Raw genomic sequence first — 14,949 nt, 5'->3', positions numbered from 1 at the left:
GGGAATTCAATACTTTCAAAGCGTGGAGGTTGCTGAAGATAAACCTCTTCTTTTAATTCCCCATTGAGAAAGGCACTCTTTACATCCATTTGGTGTACGTTGATGTTCTTGTGGGCTGCGTATGCTAAGAAGATTCGGATGGCTTCCATTCGTACCACCGGAGCATATGTTTCATCATAGTCAATACCTTCAAGTTGACTATAGCCCTTTGCAACTAGCCTTGCCTTGTTTCTGACTACCGCACCAGATTCATCCAGTTTGTTTTGGAATACCCATCTAGTACCAACAATTGTATGACCTTGCGGCTTCGGGACGAGTTGCCATAATTTGTTTCTTTTGAATTCTTCTAGCTCTTCTTGCATTGCGGATATCCAGTCGGGTTCTAGTAATGCTTCTTTGATCGTTCGGGGCTCGACCGAGGACATAAATCCTGCGTAGTGACAATGATTAGATAAGTCCTTGGAAGATCGAGTATGGATACCTGCGGATGGGTTGCCAATGATTTGTCCTGGTAGGTGGTCCTTTGTCCATACGTGTAGACGGGGTTGCAGATAATCAGCAGCTGCGGTAGAGGGAATGTCTTCGATATCGGAAGACTCTGCGGTTGGAGATGGCAGTTCCCCCTGGACTTAAGAACATCCTGCTGAATTATCTTGAACTGGGAAGGTGGGATTAACGTTTTCTTGGGCAGATGGTACAGGTTCCCCCTGGATTGCAGAAGGAAGTTCCCCTAGACCCTTAGAAGGTTCCCCCTGAATTACGGATGGGAGAGTGATAATTCTTGAGTCTGTTCTTGTGTCAATGTTCTCTATGTTTTCATCATCCGAGTCGGAAGAAACGTTGGATGGTAATGATTCTCTGTGGGTGGGAACTTGAGCTTCATCAAGTAGTGGAACCTCGATGGTTGTTGCCTGATTCAGAGTAGAGCTTTCCCCCTCAACCGGCAAGGTGGAATTATTGAGAGATGCTACTTCGGATAGAGATGGACCAGATACATCAGCATGTTGTTGTTGAGCTTCCTGAGACACAAGAACTTCAGATAATTTGGCTGTTTCTACAGGGTCGAAGAGATCGTCATATTTGACTTCAACTAGGTTTAATGGACCCGAAGAGGCAGGAATATCACTTTCTTGGATTGTTGTGGTTTCATTCGATGGAGCGGTGTTGCGGATGTGATAGTCATCAAATTTCACATCGAAGCTTTCAATGATTAGCTTTGTACGTCTAATGAGAACCCTGTAAGCAACTTTTTTTGTGTAATAGCCAAGGAAGATGCCTTCATCAGACTTCGGTGCAAACTTGTTAAGATGTTCTCTGTTTTTTATCATAAAACATCTACACCCAAAGATATGAAAGAAACGGACATTTGGCTTGCGATTGTTAAGGCCCTCATACAGTGTTTTGCTGAGTCGCTTACATACTATACTTCGATTTTGTACAAAGCATGCGGTGGCCACTGCTTCTGCCCAGAAGTAGAGAGGAAGGTGTGCGAAGTTGAGCATGGATCTGGCGGCTTCTACTAGAGTGCGGTTTCTTCGTTATACTACCCCATTTTGTTGCGGTGTGTAGAGAGCAGAGAAGTTGTGAGTGATACCCTTGGAAACCAAGAAACCATTTAGGAGATGATTAGTAAACTCGGTTCCATTATCACTTCGGATGCGTCGAACTGGCAGCTTGATCTGGAGTTCTATCTCTTTGATGAAATTGATGAGAATCTGCGGTGTTTCTGATTTGAGTCGAAGAAAGAAGACCCATGTGAAGCGTTTGTAATCATCTACTATAACCAGTATGTATTTCTTGTGATGGAGACTGGCTACGGTAGATGGACCGCAGAGATCAATGTGCAGGAGCTCCAGTGGTTCAGAAATTGACGAGTCAATCACCATGGGGTGACTTGCTTTGGATTGCTTTCCACATTCACATGCAGGACAGAGAGTATCATTGCTGAACTTGAGAATAGGGAGTCCTCTGACTAGTTCTCCAGTGACCAAATTGTTGATGTATCTGAAGTTGAGATGAGCTAGCTTGCGGTGCCATAGCCAGCTGACTTCGGATACTGCTTTGGATAGGAAGCATAACTACGGTCTGCCTATGATCAGAGAGACATCCAGAGGATACATAGAACCTTCGGATCGGGACTTGATCAGACATGTGTTCCTATCACTTGTCATTACATACCAAAATTGATCATCAAATTCAACTCGATGGCCTGCCTTACATAGTTGGCCAACACTGATGAGATTGTGTTTAAGGCTTTCTACATAAGCAACCTTTTGAATAGAGAAGTTTCCCGTAGTAAGAACACCATAACCTCGGATTATCCCATTCGCATTGTTGCCGAATGTAACATTTCCACCGTTGCAAATTGGCCTGAAATCCCGAAGGTATTCTAACCTTCCGGTCATGTGCAAGGAGCAGGCACTGTCAATTAACCATTCATCTTCTTGTTCCTCCTTGCACAAGGCCTGAAAATTACACGGTTAGTTTAGGCATCCAAACTAGTTTGGAGCCTGGGACAAAAGGTGAATTTCTTATTGATGCATGAACCGAGGTTGCAGGGATAGGTTTCGTGTCAACGTTTAATCCTAGTCCTAGGTTTTTGTGAGATTTTGGAGTGTTGTATCTTTTTGAAAAATTACGAGGTTTCTGAATCCACCTAGATTTGACATGGGATGAACCATTTTGACAGCTACATTGACATTGACAGGTTGAGATTTTGTCTTTTGTTCTGACACTTTGTTTGGTCAACGGTCTAAAGGATGAGTTGGGCTTGTGACCGGTCCGAGGTCGGGAATATCTGACATTGGTGCTGTTGGACTTCTGAAAAGTTTGTTTTCGAAAAGGTTTAGCACGCGTAGATCTTTGGGACCTTTTTATTGGTTTTGGTAAAATACCCTTCCACTTGTTAAAGTTCTGATGTGATTTTAAAAGTGTTGGAGTGGGTAAAATACCCTTCCATTTTGGATCATCTGAGGAATAGATTTGAAATCCATTGCTTCGAAAAGACCTTTCTTTCATTTGGATTGTGTCAGAAGAGTTTGGAATGACTGATGAAACTGTACATTCCTTTTTGCATGTTTTCTTGATGGGAGAGTTTTTTGAAAAGTAGTGTCAGAAAACAAATTTTTCTGGGCTCTTAGATTTTGGAAATTTGATATGCCTTTTGTTTTTCGAAAAGTTTTGTCTGTTTGTACCTTGGGATCGAATTTCTTCTTTGAAAGCCTTTTTTGCCAAAGTTTTTGTAGAACCGCAGTCATTAGTGTTCAGATGTGGTTTCCTGGAAGTCTTTGAAATTTTTTGAAAACGAGGGCTTGAGTCATCTGAACTTGAAGATTCAGTGGTTTGAGAGCATTGACCCACTTCAAAGTTCTCTATGGGTAATTCATGATGAATTGGCTGAAGAGTCACAGATCCTTTTAATGAGGACTGCGGTAGGGATGATTTGACTACCGCAGAGTAAGTTTGAGTTGGGACTCCAGTGAGACTCCTCTGCTGGTTACTTCCTACTTGGAAGTCTTTCTCAATGAACCTCTTCTGGGTCTTTATCGACTCCTCTGCTGGTTACTGGAGTGGATAAGGCTTCCTAAAGGGGTTTGTGTGAGAATGGGAATGTCTAAAGAATCTTAAGAGATTATTAAAACATTTTACTGGGTGATCCATATGGAGTCCGGCTACAATTACATGGTGTACACAAATCATATATAACGTAGATCTGATAGGCCTTCGAATATGTGATACTACCCTATATCCACATCCAAACAAGGAAAAGGAAGTAGAGCGAAACCACACATTCTTAGCCTATGAGATCCTTACTATATATAACCTTGGGAGTATACACTCTGTAATCATAGGTCTATCAATAAGGATCTCTTTTAGTTTTCACGCAAGGTTATTTATGGTTCCTAAAATACCCCTATAGTATTTTTATTACATGTTTGGCTCTAGCATTCCTATTTGGGGTGGAGGACGTCATGTCAAGTATCACAACATATGTAGTATAGTAATCAAAGTACAACAACCATTGCATTAATAGTAATAATTTTACATAGGTTATATTTAACAACAACATCAAAAGTAGATATAGGAAATAACATAAGCTGCAGCTTGGTACTAGGCTGACTTCGCAAAAGCTCCCGGAGTGTACCTGTCTACTGATGACCTGAGAATACAAGTTATTTTGAAAGCGAGTATCAGCATTTTAATGTTGGTGAGTTCATAAGTATTTAATAACATTGGTATAAATACATGTTTTTCTTCAAAATAATCTCACTAGATAATGGTGATTTAAGTTTACAAAGTATTAGAATTCTTTCCAGAAAATCCTATATTTTCTAATAAAAGTAATCTTCTACCAAGACCCAATTGTTTTATGTTTAAGGAGTAATTTCCCCCAAAGATAACTATTATTATCAAAATATAGTTTATACTTTAAGGAATATGTGAGAAGATCACAAGCAAAAGTAATGGGAAAATACTATTTTACCTCAGCAGTAACGCTGCTGAATAAAAGTGAATAAAACATAGACTCCAGGTGGTATCGAATGAACCATACGCCTCGGAGAGTCTAAAGGAATGAAGTATAGACTCCAGGCGGTATTAAGTGAACAATGCGCCTCGGAGAGTCTAAGTGAATGAAATACAGACTCCAGGCGGTATTAAGTGAACAATACGCCTCGGAGAGTCTAAAGGAATGAAGTATAGACTCCAGGCAGTATTAAGTGAACAATGCGCCTTGGAGAGTCTAAGTGAATGAAATACAGACTCCAGGCGGTATTAAGTGAACAATACGCCTTGGAGAGTCTAAGTTAACCTTTAATCCTAAGTAGGTCAGTTTTAAGGTTTAATATGAGGCCTAGTGTATAACTAGGAAAATATATTATGATGGTTTCATATGTAGAAAATACCGTGATAATACTTATTACCTTAAAGCCATGAATTATAAGGTAATTGTAAAAATACTCGTAACCATACTGATTGACGGATGTAAACATGACGACCTGCTGGCGTCGGAATGAATGTGACATTTGTCACCCCTTGGCTTGGTCGGTCGGGACTGTAGCTAGCAGTCAGGATGTGGGATGGTCTGTCCCGTATAGATCTATACACACAATGCCTGCTCTCCCTCAAGGAGACTCTGGTTACCACTCGACAACGGTGAAATCCGCGTCATGAGGATGTATCTCGTGTTTTGATTTCTATATACTTTTCTTTTTACTATAAGTACAAGTTCTTACAATATAGATATAACTAAGTTCTCCTTCATGAAAGTTATGGTTGGTTTCTAAACTATACCTATTATAGTTTACTCGAGAGGTTATCTAGATGCCTTTGCTACCCAAAGGTGTTGACCTGGAATAAGAGTATTAACATCTAACCAGATATACATAATATATAACTAGGACTTCAACGACACTCGGACAAATAACCGGATGCTCTAAGTCCACAACTAAACAAGGAACAGGAAATAAAGCGGGTTATCAGTCCTAAGTCCTTCAAACCCTACTTATATAACTATATCTATATAGACATGAATCTATCAAGAATATAAGTTTAAAAGACTTTGATAAAAAGTTGGTAATTTAAAAGAGATTTTGGTACTTTAAAAGAGATTTGAAAACAAAATTTGGAAACCTTTAGCTGGATAAAATAGTTTAACATGCAGAAATCTTTTTGCTATACAGTTATTAATCACATGTGGTCGATATAATAACTTTATAGTTCAACTTGTATCCCCCCCCCATCAAAGCATTTAAAATCATTTAAAATGGTTGATTAAGGGGTATGAACTCACCTGAAGTGGGTGATTCGGATGAACGGGTGGTATAGGATGCTAAGTGTCAAGTGAGGACTTGAACACACACGCGGATCCTATTGAGCATGCAATGATACATTTATGTATCTAATTAGTCATTTAATAAGTAATTAAGCAAGTAAAGACACTCAATTACATGAAAACACTTTGTTTCAAGTGCTAGGAATGCTAAGGGTTGCATCTTAAGAGAGTATGGCTTCATATTGGAGTTTACTCCCCATATGGTAGCACCATATGGGTTTACGGTTCTGCGACCATTTCCCCCATGAGTTTACGGCCGTAAACTCATGGCAATGGTGTCATTGGGTGTTTTAAGGTCCTAAAACACACAAGGAAGTAAGCTAGACTCGAATCCAAGACTTAGGAAGTGACTAGGGCTCGAAATGGCACTTCTTTGGAGTTTACGGTCCTTGGACCACTCCTTGGGAGTTTACGGTCGTAAACACATGTGTTTACGGTCGTAAACCCGTGAGTTTAAGGCCATAAACTCATCGTTACCCAACCATTCCGTGTTTTGGTGTTTCTAGCTCATGCATGCAAGGTTCTAGTCCTTTATACAAGCCATAGAAGGTGTTAGGGGCACCTAAACCCCACTTGAAGGTGTTTACGGTCTAAGGAGATCTCCTTGAACCGTAAACACATATGTTCTTGGGGATTTTGATGTTCTTCAAGGGTTTAACATGTATTCTAAGCAAACAACTAGTTAGGAGGAGTGTACTTACTTATGGGAAGCTTGTAGGAGTGTTTAAGGGCCAAAAACACTAGTGTGTGTTCTTGGTGTTCTTGGTGTTATGAAGAACACTTGAAGATCTAAGAAAAGAGGAGATTTCCATGGATGAAATCGAGTATAAACACTAGATAAAGTGTTATTTGAACGAAACAAGGAAGGAAACACTTACATTTTTGGCGGATTTGAAGAAATGTGATATGATACTTGAGAGAGAATCTTGGGTGTTCTTGAGTTAGGAAGTGAAAAGTGTTCTTGACTAAGTGTCATATTTATACTCTTCAGAGTTTACGGCCGTAAACTCCATGTTTGGGGCCGTAAACTCCAAACTCTTGGAGTTTTGAGACTTACGTGATGCACGACAACCTCTAAAGTATACTTCTTTTTATTTGTTCGCTTGACGAGTATAAAAATAAAACACCCAACGGACTGAAAACCGGCCAAAAACATACTAAAATGAATTTGGATTTAATTTGATGTGCTTGACTGCGGAGTTTATACAAATGAAAATTTCGGGTTGTCACATCATCCCCCCATTAGAGGGAATTTCGTCCCGAAATTAAAGTTCAAGCACACGCGTTGATACAATTTAGCGAAGCAAAAAGATGAGGATACATTATCTTCATCAGATCCTCTTGCTCCCAAGTGAAATCAGGTCTTCGCTTGGTGTTCCAGCGAACCTCCAGTATCGGGATACGGCTTTGCTTTGTTCGCTTGACCTCTCGGTCCATGATCTCTACAGGTTCCTACACGAAGTTGGGGTTCTCATTGATTTCGATCTCGACGAGTGGGATTACAAGAGTCACGTCGGACAAGCACTTTTTCAATTTGAGACGTGGGATAGATTCGGATGGAAATTATGGAATCCCTAAAGTAGTCGAGGTCTGATGGAGGTTGGACCAATTCTTATCAAGAATCCCTGGTGGTCCTAGGTTATTGGGAAGATAGAATGTTTCAGTACTTGGAACATAATGTACTTCCATGGTTAGATCATCACTTAGCGTGATCGCCATTCTGAAGTTCCACAAGTTCTCTCTTACTGGAGTGCAGTCTTCCGGGTTGGTTCTTAGAAGCCTCAGGTCGTCTTCAGATTCGTATTTCCTACTGATTGGATTTCGGAGGTTTTCTGGATCATTGGAGGTATTGGCTATATACTGGCACCTATTGGTTACGTGGCATCTATCTCGACCCTGTGAAAAATGGACCTGCACTTCTGACTCTCGAGGTGTTTCTAACAGAAACTCCCAAAGTCAGCGAGATAGAGGGTTTTACCAGACGATGCTTAGAAAATTGCAACTTTTGTCACCGTCTAATAGATGCTTTCACAGTATGATTCCTAATTGGAAAGAATCATTCTCTTACTCGCTTTGTTGTTTCATGGATAGCAGCCTCTGATCAGGGCTAACTTCGTCCTAAGAGATTTTCCGAAGCGCTTGACTAATTCAGGAGGTGGTTCTACTATCTCTTTCGGGATAGTATTCTTTGGAACACCTAGTAGTCTAGCAAATCTCTAAGACTTACACCATTCTCCATCGCGTCTGCTCCCTCCAGTTTGTAGGAAGCGCGTGTTCCTGTATAACCCACCGACTAACACCTGGACTGGTGTCGAGTTTATAATCTCTTTATGATCTGGGTTATAAAGCTTAACGCAACTTACCAACTACTTTATTCAAGTACTCTTGGTTGCGGAGGTATTCATGTGGTTCTTAGCATCTTAGTATTTACTTTGGAGAATGCAGTCTATCGTCTATAGGGTGACGGTGACTTTTCTCGCATGAGGAGGCATTGTATCCTAGGCACTCCTCGCATGTATTTGGATGGACGAAGTGCCCGAGTAGTGCGAGTATCCCTTGCAACTACTCTTCCGGTGTTAATGAGTTTTCTCTATCTAGATTAAATCTAGATAACATAGGGTTCCGTCACTCAGAACCTCTAATTTCCTCATCCACTCTTCTCAGAGTTTAACCTGTCACAGCTTTCAGGTTTTTGGGCCCACTGCTGAGATGCTTAATTCGTGGGATTAAGCGTGAATGGATGGTCGTAGTCAATGTTTTTGACTCTTACGGCTTGAATTACTTTTCCTAACTGAGGGTGTTAGCTACTACGTTGGCTTAACCGGGATGACAACAATTTCGAATTTGTGGTCATTTTAGTAGCTCAACCTACAGTGGTTCTCTTGACTCCAGCTCCTTTTCTATGGGATAGGATGAAGGGTCTTATTATAAGGTTCGTGGTAGACCTCATACTCGGCTCAATCAATAATACTCGGTGTATGCAAGTCGTATATAATTGAGATTGATGGGATGTTCAGATGTGTGGCCCCACCCCAAACCCCCAACCAAACAAGGAACAAGGAGTAGGGAGGAAGCACACATCTTAAATTTCATTGATCTAAATTATATACCACTCTAATGCATATACTCAGCAGTAGTAAGTTGATCCCATGAGTTCTTTCTCTTGATTCACGAACCTGGTTGTGCGGTGCTAATGGTCTTTCTGGGGGATCTACTGAGTAGGCCTCGGGCAGTTATTGTCTTCTGGAATAGCTGCAGTGCCTTTCGCTTCTGGTTTTAATGTCTAAGGAGGGGTTGGTTAACAGCGCGCGGTACCCCTCTCATGGGTACTTCTGAGGGTTGGATGAGAGAGACGACTGACGGTTCGCATTAGGTTTTCCTTATCCGGTTCGAAAGAATCTTTATTCGATGCTCAGGATACGGTGAAAGTTCTTTTACACAGCACCAGGAATTCTCTCATGGTTGAACCAAGTCAAGCCATGACTGACGGTAGTGTCGAAATTTACAATCATCGACACGATATTTGGACTGACATGGTTGACGCTGAACTTTAGGGGTCCTGATGTTTCGGAATAATGTACTTATCATGAACGGATTTCTCACGAGGCCTCTCTATAACCGCCTAGTATACACTAGTCATGTATAATTAAGATTAAAAGGACTGTTGACTGAGCGACTCCGCCCTAAATCCACAACCAAACAAGGAACAGGAGATAACGCAGCATCACTCACTCGAGGTCTATCAATCTTAATTATAAATGGCCTTAACGTATATACTAAGCCATCATGGCTTTACCTGATGGGTTTTTAAGTGTTACAACAGTGCTGCGACTTTCGCCTTAACGAGGGAGTAATTACAATTAGAACGGATTATTTTAAGTTTTCGATTAGCTACTTAAGGTTTGAGAAACGTACCAAAATTCTACCAGGTTCTTGATGTTCCCCTAGGCATTAGGGTTAAACTCCTCCTGCGTTCTTGTCATTCCCTTCAGTTGGGCAGTCCCTCTTGAAGTGCCCAATCTCACCACATAGGTGGCATACTGGACTGGTCCCTACATTGGTGGTTGATGTAATGAACTAAACCGGGGTCCTGCAGTTGCGAGCGGTATGCCCCTTCATGTTGCACCTAACACAAAAGAGTTCTCGACAGGTACCATGATGATGGTAGTTACATTTGCTGCAGCGGGGGAGGTTTCCTAGGTATGGTCTTCCAGGTGTCGAGGCAGAAGGGTTGACAGAGGCATTGACCACTTCAGCTCATTGCCCTTTGGAAGGTCCTTGAGTCGAGGTACTTCCCTCCTCGTTCTCAGACTTTCTTTTCAGTGGATTAGGTTTGAGTTCTTGGGTGGCTTTACACACTGGTGCTGGTTGCTGCCGTCCATTGCTATGATCGGGATTCCCGATAGGGCTCCTGCTAACATTGGCGTTGTTAGCGTTCAGGTGAGCCATGACAGCTGAAACGGCTACTGAAACTGCAGCTTGAAACGTAGCTTCATCGATTTGAAGAATCGGTGTCTTACCAGCGGGTTGGTTACGTTTCTTTGGAGGCATGGTTTTTCCTACACGAAAAGGAACACAAGCTGATGAGAAACGATGGTTAACCCTAGAAGTATCTTTCTTTACTATGATAGGCATAAATTTTTCCCGCGCCTTGATTTATGGTTATCTGAGCGTCGACCTACATCCCTATGATACAGTCTGGGTAACAGAGTAGGAGTAAGTGTATCGGAAAGCCATAAAATGGGTGTCGTTCCTACTAAGTTATCTTTATATTGGAGAGGTTCACTCTCCGGCTTTGAAAAGATTCGAGAGAAGTTCGGAACAAAGATCACGGAAGAAAAGGCTCATGAAAACTTATGGCTAAACACTCTCAATCGAGGTTTTGTGATCTGATCTATTTATATTAATCGCGACGGGAAAGACGATTTGCCTAGCACATAGTGTGAATAGTGTAATCACTAACTCACTAAATTGTATTATTTTATGGATTATTAGCGTGACGTTAAAGAGGTAGAAACACTTCTCGGGTTCCATGCATTGGCTCCCTCTGTCCACCTCTTATCCCTGACTGGAACAAGCATTGGTTTCCTCCGGGTATCTATATAGGATTCTCTGCTCTCGTAGACATATTGAATTTTTACTCCGCCTTACTTCTGATTCTGATTCTGAGTGTCATCACTTCATAATGGATGACTGGAATCTCAGAAGTTCAGGCGAATTCCCCACCGATGTCCCTAAAAGCTATAGGCACATGGTGATTTCAATGGCCTCATCACTGTTCGTTTACTTCCTACTTGGAAATCTTTCTCAATGAACCTCTTCTGGGTCTTTATCGACTCCTCTTCTGGTTACTGGAGTGGATAAGGCTTCCTAAAGGGGTTTATGCGAGAATGGGAATGTCTAAAGAATCATAAGAGATTATTAAAACATTTTACTGGGTGATCCATATCGAGTCCGGCTAAAATTACATGGTGTACACAAATCATATATAACTTAGATCTGATAGGCCTTCGAATATGTGATACTACCCTATATCCACATCCAAACAAGGAAAAGGAAGTAGAGCGAAACCACACATTCTTAGCCTATGAGATCCTCACTATATATAACCTTGGGAGTATACACTCTGTAATCATAGGTCTATCAATAAGGATCTCTTTTAGTTTTCACGCAAGGTTATTTATGGTTCCTAAAATACCCCTATAGTATTTTAATTACATGTTTGGCTCTAGCATTCCTATTTGGTAAGTTTCAGATTCATTGCAACACCACCATCACTCCCAAGCACACGTTAGTCGCATCTCGAATAAATGTAGTTGATCAGGTTACATTTATTCCAGCTTACGATTACAAAATTGCCCAGGTTTGACGGTAATGCTCAACATCCAAAGACTTTTATTCTTTTTCTTCTTGTGATACTTGTTCGGGCTTTTATATTTTGGATGTTCTTATACTTTTGTAAAATATGGTTATATTTTAAAGTATAATTCTTGGTCAGAGTATTTTATCCCATTGTATTTAAAGGTTGTATATCTTTTATGATTTGATATACTGAGCTCACTATAAACAATGCTCTGATACCAATCTGTCACACCCCAAAACCGGAACGGCGGAAACATTTTGGGGTGGAGGAGGTCATGTCAAGTATCACAACATATGTAGTATAGTAATCAAAGTACAACAACCATTGCATTAATAGTAATAATTTTACATAGGTTACATTTAACAACAACATCAAAAGTAGATATAGGAAATAACATAAGCTGCAACTTGGTACTAGGCTGACTTCGCAAAAGCTCCCGGAGTGTACCTGTCTACTGATGACCTGAGAATACAAGTTATTTTGAAAGCGAGTATCAGCATTTTAATGCTGGTGAGTTCATAAGTATTTAATGACATTGGTATAAATACATGTTTTTCTTCAAAATAATCTCACTAGATAATGGTGATTTGAGTTTACAGAGTATTAGAATTCTTTCCAGAAAATCCTATATTTTCTAATAAAAGTAGTCTTCTACCAAGACCCAATTGTTTTATGTTTAAGGAGTAATTTCCCCCAAAGATAACTATTATTATCAAAATATACTTTATACTTTAAGGAATATGTGAGAAGATCACAAGCAAAAGTAATAGGGAAAATACTATTTTACCTCAGCAGTAACGCTGCTGACTAAAAGTGAATAAAACATAGACTCCAGGTGGTATCGAATGAACCATACGCCTCGGAGAGTCTAAAGGAATGAAGTATAGACTCCAGGCGGTATTAAGTGAACAATGCGCCTCGGAGAGTCTAAGTGAATGAAATACAGACTCCAGGCGGTATTAAGTGAACAATACGCCTCGGAGAGTCTAAAGGAATGAAGTATAGACTCCAAGCGGTATTAAGTGAACAATGGGCCTCGGAGAGTCTAAGTGAATGAAATACAGACTCCAGGCGGTATTAAGTGAACAATATGCCTTGGAGAGTCTAAGTTAACCTTTAATCCTAAGTAGGTCAGTTTTAAGGTTTAATATGACGCCTAGTGTATAACTAGGAAAATATATTATGATGGTTTCATATGTAGAAAATACCGTGATAATACTTATTACCTTAAAGCCATGAATTATAAGGTATTTGTAAAGATACTCGTAACCATACTGATTGACGGATGTAAACATGACGACCTGCTGGCGTCGGAATGAATGTGACATTTGTCACCCCTTGGCTTGGTCGGCCGAGACTGTAGCTAGAAGTCAGAATGTGGGATGGTCTGTCCCATATAGATCTATACACACAATGCCCGCTCTCCCTCTAGGAGACTTTGGTTACCACTCGACAACGGTGAAATCCGCGTCATGAGGATGTATCTCGTGTTTTGCTTTCTATATACTTTTCTTTTTACTATAAGTACAAGTTCTTAGAATATAGATATAACTAAGTTCTCCTTCATGAAAGTTATGGTTGGTTTCTAAACTATACCTATTATAGTTTACTCGAGAGGTTATCTAGATACCTTTGCTACCCAAAGGTGTTGAACTGGAATAAGAGTATTAACATCTAACCAGATATACATAATATATAACTAGGACTTCAACGACACTCGGACAAATAACCGGATGCTCTAAGTCCACAACCAAACAAGGAACAGGAAATAAAGCGGGTTATCAGTCCTAAGTTCTTCAAACCCTACTTATATAACTATATCTATATAGACATGAATCTATCAAGAATATAAGTTTAAAAGACTTTGATAAAAGCTTGGTAATTTAAAAGAGATTTTGGTACTTTAAAAGAGATTTGAAAAAAAATTTGGAAACCTTTAGCTGGATAAAATAGTTTAACATGCAGAAATCTTTTTGCTATACAGTTATTAATCACATGTGGTCGATAGAATAACTTTATAGTTCAACTTGTATTCCCCCCCCCCCCCATAAAAGCATTTAAAATAATTTAAAAAGGTTGATTAAGGGGTATGAACTCACCTGAAGTGGGTGATTCGGATGAACGGGTGGTATAGGATGCTAAGTGTCAAGTGAGGACTTGAACACACACGCGGATCCTATTGAGCATGCAATGATACATTTATGTATCTAATTAGTCATTTGATAACTAATTAAGCAAGTAAAGACACTCAATTACATGAAAACACTTTGTTTCAAGTGCTAGGAGTGCTAAGGGTTGCATCTTAAGAGAGTATGGCCTCACATTGGAGTTTACTCCCCATATGGTAGCACCATATGGGTTTACGGTTCTGGGACCATTTCCCCCATGAGTTTACGGCCGTAAACTCATGGCAATGGTGTCATTGGGTGTTTTAAGGTCCTAAACCACACAAGGAAGTAAGCTAGACTCGAATCCAAGGCTTAGGAAGTGACTAGGTGATGTGAATTTTTAATGCACTGGTTTTTTATTTATAATTCCTATTTTATCGCATCTAAACCACACCTTACAGGCAGTGAACCCGATCGAGTATAGTATAGCTTTGATAAGCAAGGGTGTCGAACACAAGGGGAACGGTAGTGAATTAATTTAAAATATTTGATTATAGGTTACAAAACACACGAAAGGAATAAAGAAATGTTTATTAAATCTCAAACGAACAATTAATTAACAAATCTTGATAAACTAACAGGAAAACAAATCTCTTCAGGTACTTTGGTTTAGATAAATTACACCTTAAAAGCATAGACAGTTGCATACACAAATTCATTTATTCATGTTCACTGATTCCTAAAATGATTAAATTCGCGTTCACTATTACTAATCCTTTAGCAAACAAGTCAATTCAAACAGTGATCAGTTGATTAAACTAACATGTTTCCTAGTGTTCAGTTCGTATCAAGCAAGACTTGTAATAATAGTTAATCAAATTACTAATTCAATTTAACCTCTTGTTGATGGTTTATCACACAAGGCTCACACATTAACTTACTTATTTCCGAGTTAATCCTAGTTTCACATTCGCTATTCCTAGTCATATAATCTTGATGGTCATCAAAATCATAAGAGACAAGCAATCAAGCAGATGTTCATACAACTCAATTTACTTGACAATTAACAGCAAATAATTATCATTAACACGTAAGGATCTTTTAACAAGCTTGGCAAAATAAATTAAACATAAACAAACAATCTA

The sequence above is a fragment of the Lactuca virosa genome, chromosome 4 (assembly GCF_052849685.1).
Source record: "Lactuca virosa cultivar CGN04683 chromosome 4, Lactuca_virosa_CGN04683_v6, whole genome shotgun sequence".
Lineage (NCBI taxonomy): Eukaryota > Viridiplantae > Streptophyta > Magnoliopsida > Asterales > Asteraceae > Lactuca > Lactuca virosa.
Note: the sequence above shows the minus strand (reverse complement) of the source record.